Source organism: Schistocerca gregaria, unplaced genomic scaffold (genome assembly GCF_023897955.1).
Source record: "Schistocerca gregaria isolate iqSchGreg1 unplaced genomic scaffold, iqSchGreg1.2 ptg000259l, whole genome shotgun sequence".
Lineage (NCBI taxonomy): Eukaryota > Metazoa > Arthropoda > Insecta > Orthoptera > Acrididae > Schistocerca > Schistocerca gregaria.
Window position 1 is genome coordinate 3,250,024 of NW_026061764.1, and position 12,225 is coordinate 3,262,248.

The window sequence follows — 12,225 nt, forward strand, 5'->3', positions numbered from 1 at the left end:
TCCAGGGAACGATCAAAGCGTAGACTGTTTGAGACATTACTCCCATGGAGGAAAGTGTGCATGGTGACTGTTGTATTCAATCCCGATGCAATTTCTGTGTTTCATCAATACTCTGATAGTCCAGAGATTACAGAATGGCTCCAGATGTTCATCGGAAACTACTACTGGTCTTCCAGTGAACGATCAAAGCGTAGGCTGATCGAGATATTACTAGCATTGAGGAAAGTGCGCATGGTGACCGTTGTTTTCAATCCCCAAGCGATAACTGTGTTTCATCGACACTCTGATAGTCCACAGATTAAAAAATGCTTCCAAATGTGCATCGGAAACTACTACTGGTCTTCCAGGGAACGATCAAAGCGTAAACTGTTTGAGACATTACACCCATGGAGGAAAGTGCGCATGGTGACTGTTGTATTCAATCTCGATGCAATTTCTGTGTTTCATCAACACTCTGATAGTCCACAGATTACAAAATGACTCAAGATGTGCAACGGAAATTACTACTTGTCTTCCTGGGAACGATCAAAGCGTAGACTGTTTGAGACATTACTCCCCTTGGAGGAAATTGTGCATGGTGACTGTTGTATTCAATCCTGATGAAATTTTGGTTTCATCAACACTCTGGTAGTCCACAGATTACAGAATGCCTCCAGATGTGCATCGGCAACTACTACTGGTCTTCCAGAGAACGATCAATTCGTAAACTGTTTGAGACAATACTCCCATGGAGGAAAGTGCGCATGGTGACTGTTGTATTCAATCCTGAAGCAATTTCTGTGTTCCTAAACACTCTGATAGTCCACAGATTACAGAATGCCTCCAGATGTGTATCGGAAACTACTACTGGTCGTCCTGGGAACGATCAAAGCGTAGACTGTTTAAGACATTACTCACATGGAGGAAACTGCGCATGGTGACTGTTGTATTCAATCCCGATGCTATTTCTTTGTTTTATCAACACTCTGATGGTCCACAGATTACAGAATGCCTACAGATGTGCATCGGAAACTACTACTGGTTTTCCAGGGAACGATCAAATCGTAGACTCTTTGAGACATTACACCCATGGAGGAAAGTGCGCATGGTAACTGTTGTATTCAATCCTGATGCAATTTCTGTGTTTCATTAACACTCTTATAGTCCACAGATTACAGCATGCCTCCAGATTTGCATCGGAAACTACTACTGGTCTTCCAGGGAAAGACCAAAGCGTAGACTGTTTGTGCCATTACTCCCATGGGGGAAAGTGTGCATGATGACTGTTGTATTCAATCCCGGTGCTATTTTGGTATCATCAACACTCTGATAGTCCACAGAATACAGAATGCCTCCAGATGTGTATCGGAAACTACTACTGGTCTTCCAGGGAACGATCAAAGCGTAAACTGTTTGAGACAATACTCCCATGGAGGAAAGTGCGCATGGTGACTGTTGTATTCAATCCCGAAGCAATTTCAGTGTTCCTAAACACTCTGAGAGTCCACAGATTACAGAATGCCTCCAGATGTGTATCGGAAACTACTACTGGTCGTCCTGGGAGCGATCAAAGCGTAGACTGTTTGAGACATTACTCCCAAGGAGGGAAGTGTGCATGGTGACTGTTGTATTCAATCCCGATGCCATTTCTGTGTTTCATCAATACTCTGATAGTCCACAGATTACAGAATGCCTCCAGATGTACATCGGACACTTTTACTGGTCTTCCAGGGAACGATCAAAGCGTAGACTGTTTGAAACATTACACCCATGGAGGAAAGTGCGCATGGTGACTGTTGTATTCAATCCCGAGGCAATTTCTGTGTTTCATCAACACTCTGATAGTCCACAGATTACAGAATGCCCCCAGATGTGCATCGGAAACTACTACTGGTCTTCCAGGGAACGATCAAAGCGTAAACTGTTTGAGACATTACACCCATGGAGGAAAGTGCGCATGGTGACTGTTGTATTCAATCTCGATGCAATTTCTGTGTTTCATCAACACTCTGATAGTCCACAGATTACAAAATGACTCAAGATGTGCAACGGAAATTACTACTTGTCTTCCTGGGAACGATCAAAGCGTAGACTGTTTGAGACATTACTCCCCTTGGAGGAAATTGTGCATGGTGACTGTTGTATTCAATCCTGATGAAATTTTGGTTTCATCAACACTCTGGTAGTCCACAGATTACAGAATGCCTCCAGATGTGTATCGGAAACTACTACTGGTCGTCCTGGGAACGATCAAAGCGTAGACTGTTTAAGACATTACTCACATGGAGGAAACTGCGCATGGTGACTGTTGTATTCAATCCCCATGCTATTTCTTTGTTTTATCAACACTCTGATGGTCCACAGATTACAGAATGCCTACAGATGTGCATCGGAAACTACTACTGGTTTTCCAGGGAACGATCAAATCGTAGACTCTTTGAGACATTACACCCATGGAGGAAAGTGCGCATGGTAACTGTTGTATTCAATCCTGATGCAATTTCTGTGTTTCATTAACACTCTTATAGACCACAGATTACAGCATGCCTCCAGATTTGCATCGGAAACTACTACTGGTCTTCCAGGGAAAGACCAAAGCGTAGACTGTTTGTGCCATTACTCCCATGGGGGAAAGTGTGCATGATGACTGTTGTATTCAATCCCGGTGCTATTTTGGTATCATCAACACTCTGATAGTCCACAGAATACAGAATGCCTCCAGATGTGTATCGGAAACTACTACTGATCTTCCAGGGAAAGACCAAAGCGTAGACTGTTTGTGACATTACTCCCATGGGGGAAAGTGTGCATGATGACTGTTGTATTCAATCCCGGTGCTATTTTGGTATCATCAACACTCTGATAGTCCACAGAATACAGAATGCCTCCAGATGTGTATCGGAAACTACTACTGGTCTTCCTGACAACGATCAAAGCGTAGACTGTTTGAGACATCACTCCCATGGAGGAAAGTGCACATGGTGACTGTTGTATTCACTCCCGATGCAATTTTTGAGTTTCATCAACACTCTGATTGTCCACAGATTAAAGAATGGCGCCAGATGTGCATCGGAAACTACTACTGGTATTCCAGGGAACGATGAAAGCGTAGACTGTTTGAGACATTACTCGCATGGAGGAAAGTGCGCATGCTGACTGTTGTATTCAATCCCGATGCGATAACTGTGTTTCATCGACACTATGATAGTCCTCAGATTAAAAAATGCTTCCAGATGTGCATCGAAAGCTACTACTGGTCGTCCTGGGAACGATCAAAGTGTAGACTGTTTGAGAATTACTCCCATGGAGAAAAGTGCGCATGGTGACTGTAGTATTCAATTCCGATGCAATATCTATGTTTCATGAACACTCTGATAGTCCACAGATTACAGAATGCCTCCAGATGTGTATCGGAAACTACTACTGGTCTTCCTGAGAACGATCAAAGCGTAGACTGTTTGAGACATTACTCCCATGGAGGAAACTGCGCATTGTGACTGTTATATTCAATCAAGATGCAATATCTGTGTTTCATCAACTCTCTGATCGTCCACAGATTACAGAATGCCTCCAGATGTGCATCGGAAACTGCTACTGGTGTTCCAGGGAGCGATGAAAGCGTAGACTGTTTGAGACATTACTCCTATGGAGGAAAGTGCGCATGGTGACTGTTGTATTCAATCTCAATGCAATTTCTGTGTTTCATCAACACTCTGATAGTCCACTGATTACAGAATGCCTCCAGATGTGCATCGGAGATTACTACTGGTCTTCCAGGGAACGATCAAAGCGTAAACTGTTTGAGACATTACTCCCATGGAGGAAAGTGCGCATGGTGACTGTTGTATTCAATCCCGATGCAATTTCTGTGTTTCATCAACACTCTGATGGTCCACAGATTACAGAATGCCTCCAGATGTGCATCGGAAACTACTACTGGTCTCCCAGATAACGATGAAAGCGTAGACTGTTTGAGACATTACTCCCATGGAGGAAAGTGTGCATGGTGACTGTTGTATTCAATCCCGATGCAATTTCTGTGTTTTAACAACACTCAGAGAGTCCACAGATAAAATAATTTTTCCAGATGTGCATCGGAAACTAATACTGGTCTTCCAGGGAACGATCAAAGCGTACACTGTTTGAGATATTACTACCATGGAGGAATGTGCGCATGGTGACTGTTGTATTCAATCCCGATGCAATTTCTGTGTTTCATCAACACTCTGATAGTCCACAGATTACAGAATGCCTCCAGATGTGCATCGGAAACTACTACTGGTCTTCGAGGGAACGATCAAAGTGTAGACTGTTTGAGACATCACTCCCACGGAGGAAAGTGCGCATGGTGACTGTTGTATTCAATCCCGATGCAATTTCTGTGTTTCATCACACTCTGATAGTACACAGATTACAGATTGCCTCCAGATGTGCATCGGAAACTACTACTGGTCTTCCAGGGAACGATCAAAGCGTAGACTGTTTTAGACATTACTCCCATGAAGGAATGTGCGGATGGTGACTGTTGTATTCAATCCCGATGCAATTTCTGTGTTTCATCAACACTCTGATAGTCCACAGATTACAGAATGCCTCCAGTTGTGCATCGGAAACTTATACAGGTCTTCCAGGGAACGATCAAAGCGTAGACTGTTTGAGTCGTTACACCCATGGAGTAAAGTGCGCATGGTGTCTGTTGTATTCAATCCCGAGGCAATTTCTGTGTTTCATCAACACTCTGATGGTCCACAGATTACAGAATGCCTCCAGATGTGCATCGGAAACTACTACTGGTCTTCCAGGGAACGATGAAAGCGTAGACTGTTTGAGACAATACTCCCATGGAGGAAAGTGCGCATGGTGACTGTTGTATTCAATCTCAATGCAATATCTGTGTTTCATCAACACTCTGATAGTCCACAGATTACAGAATGCCTCCAGATGTGCATCGGAAATTACTACTGGTCTTCCAGGGAACGATTAAAGCGTAAACTGTTTGAGACATTACTCCCATGGAGGAAAGTGCGAATGCGTACTGTTGTATTCAATCCCGGTGCAATATCTGTGTTTCACCAACTCTCTGATCATCCACAGATTACAGAATGCCTCCAGAAGTGCATCGGAAACTACTACTGGTCTTCGAGGGAACGATCAAAGCGTAGACTGTTTGAGACATCACTCCCATGGAGGCAAGTGCGAATGGTGACTGTTGTATTCAATCCCGATGCAATTTCTGTGTTTCAACATCACTCAGAGAGTCCACAGATTACAGGATGCCTCCAGATGTGCATCGGAAACTACTACTGGTCTTCCAGGGAACGATCAAAGCGTAAACTGTTTGAGACAATACTCCCATGGAGGAAAGTGCGCATGGTGACTGTTGTATTCAATCCCGAGCAATTTCTGTGTTCCTAAACACTCTGATAGTCCACAGATTACAAAATGCCTCCAGATGTGTATCGGAAACTACTACTGGTCGTCCTGGGAACGATCAAAGCGTAGACTGTTTGAGAAATTACTCCCATGGAGGAAACTGCGCATGGTCACTGTTGTATTCAATCCCGATGCAATTTCTGTGTTCAATCAACTCTCTGATGGTCCACAGATTACAGAATGCCTCCAGATGTGCATCCGAAACTACTACTGGTCTACCAGGGAACGATGAAATCGTAGACTTTTTGAGACATTACTCCCATGGAGGAAAGTGCGCATGGTGACTGTTGTATTCAATCCCGATTCAATTTCTGTGTTTCATCAACACTCTGATGGTCCACAGATTACAGAATGCCTCCAGATGTGCATCGGAAACTACTACTGGTCTTCCAGGGAACGATCAAAGCGTAGTCTCTTTGAGAAATTACTCACATGGAATAAAGGGCGCATGGTGACTGTTGAATTCAATCCCGAAGCAATTTCTGTGTTCCTAATCACTCTGATAGTCCACAGATTACAGAGTGCCTCCAGATGTGTATCGGAAACTATTAGTGGTCGTCCTGGGAACGATCAAAGCGTAGACTGTTTCAGACATTACTTCCATGGAGGAAACTGCGCATGGTGACTGTTGTATTCAATCCCGATGCAATTTCTGTGTTTCATCAACAATCTGATGGTCCACAGAATACAGAATGCCTCCAGATGTGCATCGGAAACTACTACTGGTCTTCCAGGGAACGATCAAAGCGTAGACTCTTTGAGACATTAGTCCCATGGAGGAAAGTGCGCATGGTGACTGTTGTATTCAATCCCGATGCAATTTCTGTGTTTCATCAACACTCTGATGGTCCACAGATTACAGAATGCCTCCAGATGTGCATCGGAAACTACTACTGGTCTTCCAGGGAACGATCAATGCGTAGTCTCTTTGAGAAATTACTCCCATGGAGGAAAGGGCGCATGGTGACTGTTGAATTCAATCCAGATGCAATTTCTGTGTTTCATAAACACTCTGATAGTCCACAGATTACAGAATGGCTTCAGATGTGCATCGGAAATTACTACTCGTCTTTCAGGGAGCGATCAAAGCGTAGGCTGTTTGAGATATTACTCCCGTGGAGGAAAGTGCGCAGTGTGACTGTTGTATTCAATCCCGAAGCGATAACTGTGTTTCATCAACACTCTGATAGTCCACAGATTACAGAATGCTTCCAGATGTGCATCAGAAACTACTACTGGTCTTCCAGGGAACGATCAAAGCGTAGACTGTTTGAGACATCACTCCTATGGAGGAAAGTGCGCATGGTGACTGTTGTATTCAATCCCGATGCGATAATTGTGTTTCATCGACACTCTGATAGTCCACAGATTAAAAAATGCTTCCAGATGTGCATCGGAAACTACTACTGGTCTTCCAGGGAACGATCCGAGCGTAGGCTGTTTGTGACATTACTCCTATGGAGGAAAGTGCGCATGGTGAATGTTGTATTCAATCCCGATGCGATAACTGTGTTTCATCAACACTCTGATAGTCCACAGATTAAAAAATGCTTCCAGATGTGCATCGGAAACTACTACTGGTCTTCCAGGGAACGATCAAAGCGTACACTGTTTCAGACATTACTACCATGGAGGAAAGTGAGCGTGGTGACTGTTGTATTCAATCCCGAAGCAATTTCTGTGTTCCTAAACACTCCGATAGTCCACAGATTACAGAATGCCTCCAGATGTGTATCGGAAACTACTACTGGTCGTCCTGGGAACGATCAAAGCGTAGACTGTTTGAGACATTACACCCATGGAGGAAAGCGCGCATGGTAACTGTTGTATTCAATCCCGAAGCAATTTCTGTGTTCCTAATCACTCTGATAGTCCACAGATTACAGAATGCCTCCAGATGTGTATCGGAAACTACTACTGGTTGTCCTGGGAACGATCAAAGCGTAGACTGTTTCAGACATTAGTTCCATGGAGGAAAGTGCGCATGGTGACTGTTGTATTCAATCCCGATGCAATTTCTGTGTTTCATCAACACTCTGATGGTGCACAGATTACAGAATGCCTCCAGATGTGCATCGGAAACTACTACTGGTCTTCGAGGGAACGATCAAAGCGTAGACTGTTTGAGACATCGCTCCCATGGAGGAAAGTGCGCATGGTGACTGTTGTATTCAATCCCGATGCAATTTCTGTGTTTCATCAACACTCTGATGGTCCACAGATTACAAAATGCCTCCAGATGTGCATCGGAAACTACTACTGGTCTTCCAGGGAACGATCAAAGCGTAGAGTTTTTGAGACATTACTCCCATGGAGGAAAGTGCGCATGGTGACTGTTGTATTCAATCCCGATGCAATTTCTGTGTTTCATCAACACTCTGATGGTCCACAGATTACAGAATGGCTACAGATGTGCATCGGAAATTACTACTGGTCTTTCAGGGAGCGATCAAAGCGTAGGCTGTTTGAGATATTACTTCCATGGAGGAAAGTGCGCATTGTGACTGTTGTATTCAATCCCGATGCGATAACTGTGTTTCATCAACACTCTGATAGTCCACAGATTACAGAATGCTTCCAGATGTGTATCAGAAACTACTACTGGTCTTCAGGGGAACGATCAAATCGTAGACCGTTTGAGACATTACTCCCATGGAGGAAAGTGCGCAAGGTGACTGTTGTATTCAATCCCGATGCAATTTCTGTGTTTCATCAACACTCGGATAGTCCACAGATTACAGAATGCCTCTAGATGTGCATCGGAAACTACTACTGGTCTTCCAGGAAACGATCAAAGCGTAGACTGTTTGAGACATTACTCCCATGGAGGAAAGTGCGCAAGGTGACTGTTGTATTCAATCTCGATGCAATTTCTGTGTTTCATCAACACTCTGATAGTCACAGATTACAAAATGACTCAAGATGTGCAACGGAAATTACTACTGGTCTTCCAAGGAACGATCAAAGCGTAAACTGTTTGAGACATTACCCCACGGAGGAAAGTGCGCATGGTGACTGTTGTATTCAATCCCGATGCAATTTTTATGTTTCATCCACTCTCTGATCGTCCACAGATTACAGAATGCCTCCAGATTTGCATCGGAACTACTACTGGTCTTCCAGGGAACGATGAAAGCGTAGACTGTTTGAGACATCACTGCTATGGAGGAACGTGCGCATGGTGAATGTTGTATTCAATCCCGATGCGATAACTGTGTTTCATCGACACTCTGATAGTCCACAGATTAAAAAATGCTTCCAGATGTGCATCGGAAACTACTACTGGTCTTCCAGGGAACGATCAAAGCGTAGGCTGTTTGAGACATTACTCCTATGGAGGAAAGTGCGCATGGTGAATGTTGTATTCAATCCCGATGCGATAAGTGTGTTTCATCAACACTCTGATATTCCACAGATTAACAAATGCTTCCAGATATGCATAGACACAACTACTGGTCTTCCAGGGAACGATCAAAGCGTACACTATTTGAAACATTACTACCATGGTGGAATATGCGCATGGTGACTGTTGTATTCAATCCCGATGCAATTTCTGTGTTTCATCAACACTCTGATAGTCCACAGATTTCAGAATGCCTCCAGATGTGCATCGGAAACTACTACTGGTCTTCGAGGGAACGATTAAAGCGTAGAATGTTTGAGACATCACTCCCATGGAGGAAAGTGCGCATGGTGACTGTTGTATTCAATCCCGATGCAATTTCTGTGTTTCATCAACACTCTGAGAGTCCACAGATTACAGAAGGCCTCCAGATGTGCATCGGAAACTACTACTGGTCTTCCAGGGAACGATCAAAGCGTAAACTGTTTGAGACAATGCTCCCATGGAGGAAAGTGAGCATGGTGACCGTTGTATTCAATCCCGAAGCAATTTCTGTGTTCCGAAACACTCTGATAGTCAACAGATTACAGAATGCCTCCAGATGTGTATCGGAAACTACTACTGGTCGTCCTGGGAACGATCAAAGCGTAGACTGTTTGAGACATTACCCCCATGGAGGAAACTGCGCATGGTGACTGTTGTATTCAATCCCGATGCAATTTCTGTGTTTCATCAACACTCTGATAGTCCACAGATTACAGAATGCCTCCAGATGTGCATCGGAAACTACTACTGGCCTTCCAGGGAACGTTCAAAGCGTAGACTGTTTGAGACATTACTCTAATGGAGGAAAGTGCGCAAGGTGACTGTTGTATTCAATCTCGATGCAATTTCTGTGTGTCATCAACACTCTGATAGTCCACAGATTACAAAATGACTCAAGATGTGCAACGGAAATTACTACTGGTCTTCCAAGGAACGATCAAAGCGTAAACTGTTTGAGACATTACCCCATGGAGGAAAGTGCGCATGGTGACTGTTGTATTCAATCCCGATGCAATTTTTATGTTTCATCAACTCTCTGATCGTCCACAGAATACAGAATGCCTCCAGATGTGCATCGGCAACTACTACTGGTCTTCCAGGGAACGATGAAAGCGTAGACTGTTTGAGACATTACTCCCATTGAGGAAAGTGCGCATGGTGACTGTTGTATTCAATCTCGATGCAATTTCTGTGTTTCATCAACTCTCTGATCGTCCACAGGTTACAGAATTCATCCAGATATGCAACGGAAACTACTACTGGTCTTCCAGGGAACGATTAAAGCGTAGACTGTTTATGAATTACTTGCATGGAGGAAAGTGCGCATGGTGACTGTTGTATTCAATCCCGACGCAATTACTGTGTTTCATGAACACTCTGATAGTCCACAGATTACAGAATGCCTCCAGATGTGCATCGGAAACTACTACTGGTCTTCCAGGGAACGATCAAAGCGTAGACTGTTTGAGACATCACTCCCATGGAGGAAAGTGCGCATGGTGACTGTTGTATTCAATCCCGATGCAATTTCTGTGTTTCATCAACAATCTGATAGTCCACAGATTACAGAATGCCTCCAGATGTGCATCGGAAACTACTAATGGTCTTCCAGGGAACGATCAACGCGTAGACTGTTTGAGACATTACTCCCATGGAGGAAAGTACGCAAGGTGACTGTTGTATTCCATCTCGATGCAATTTCTGTGTTTCATCAACACTCTGATAGTCCACAGATTACAAAATGACTCAAGATGTGCAACGGAAATAACTACTGGTCTTCCAAGGAACCATCAAAGCGTAAACTGTTTGAGACATTACCCCATGGAGGAAAGTGCGCATGGTGACTGTTGTATTCAATCCCGATGCAATTTCTATGTTTCATCAACTCTCTGATCGTCCACAGATTACAGAATGCCTCCAGATGTGCATCGGAAACTACTACTGGTCTTCCAGGGAACGATGAAATCGTAGACTGTTTGAGACATTACTCCCATGGAGGAAAGTGCGCATGGTGACTGTTGTATTCAATCTCGATGCAATTTCTGTGTTTCATCAACACTCTGATAGTCCACAGATTTCAGAATGCCTCCAGATGTGCATCGGAAATTACTACTGGTCTTCCAGGGAACGATCAAAGCGTAAACTGTTTGAGACATTACTCCCATGTAGGAAAGTGCGCATGGTGACTGTTGTGTTCAATCCCGATGCAATTTCTGTGTTTCATGAACACTCTGATAGTCCACAGATTACAGAATGCCTCCAGATGTGCATCGGAAACTACTACTGGTTTTCCAGGGAACGATCAAAGCGTAGACTGTTTGAGACATTACTCCCATGGAGGAAAGTGCGCATGGTGACTGTTGTATTCAATCTCGATGCAATTTCTGTGTTTCATCAACACTCTGATAGTCCACAGATTTCAGAATGCCTCCAGATGTGCATCGGAAATTACTACTGGTCTTCGAGGGAACGATTAAAGCGTAGACTGTTTGAGACATCACTCCCATGGAGGAAAATGCGCATGGTGACTGTTGTATTCAATCCCGATGCATTTTCTGTGTTTCATCAACACTCGGAGAGTCCACAGATTACAGAATGCCTCCAGATGTTCTTCGGAAACTACTACTGGTCTTCCAGGGAACGATCAAAGCGTAAACTGTTTGAGACAATACTACCATGGAGGAAAGAGAGCATGGTGACTGTTGTATTCAATCCCGAAGCAATTTCGGTGTTCCTAAACACTCTGATAGTCCACAGATTACAGAATGCCTCCAGATGTGTATCGGAAACTACTACTGGTCGTCCTGGGAACGATCAAAGCGTAGACTGTTTGAGACGTTACTCCCATGGAGGAAACTGCGCATGGTGACTGTTGTATTCAATCCCGATGCAATTTCTGTGTTTCATCAACAGTTTCATGGTCCACAGATTACAGAATGCCTCCAGATGTGCATCGGATACTACTACTGGTCTTCCAGGGAACGATCAAAGCGTAGTCTCTTTGAGAAATTACTCCCATGGAGGAAAGGGCGCATGGTGACTGTTGTATTCAATCCCGATGCAATTTCTGTGTTTCATCAACACTCTGATGGTCCACAGATTACAGAATGATTCCAGATGTGCATCGGAATCTTCTACTGTTCTTCCAGGGAACGATCAAAGCGTAGACTGTTTGAGACATTACTCCCATAGAAGAAAGTGCGCATGGTGACTGTTGTACTCAATCCCGATGCAATTTTTGTGTTTCATCAAGACTCTGATAGTCCACAGATTACAGAATGCTTCCAGATGTGCATCGGAAACTACTACTGGTCTTCCAGGGAACGATCAAAGCGTAGACTGCTTGAGACATTACTCCCATGGAGGAAAGTGCGCATGGTGACTGTTGTATTCAATCCCGATGCAATTTCTGTGTTTCATCAACA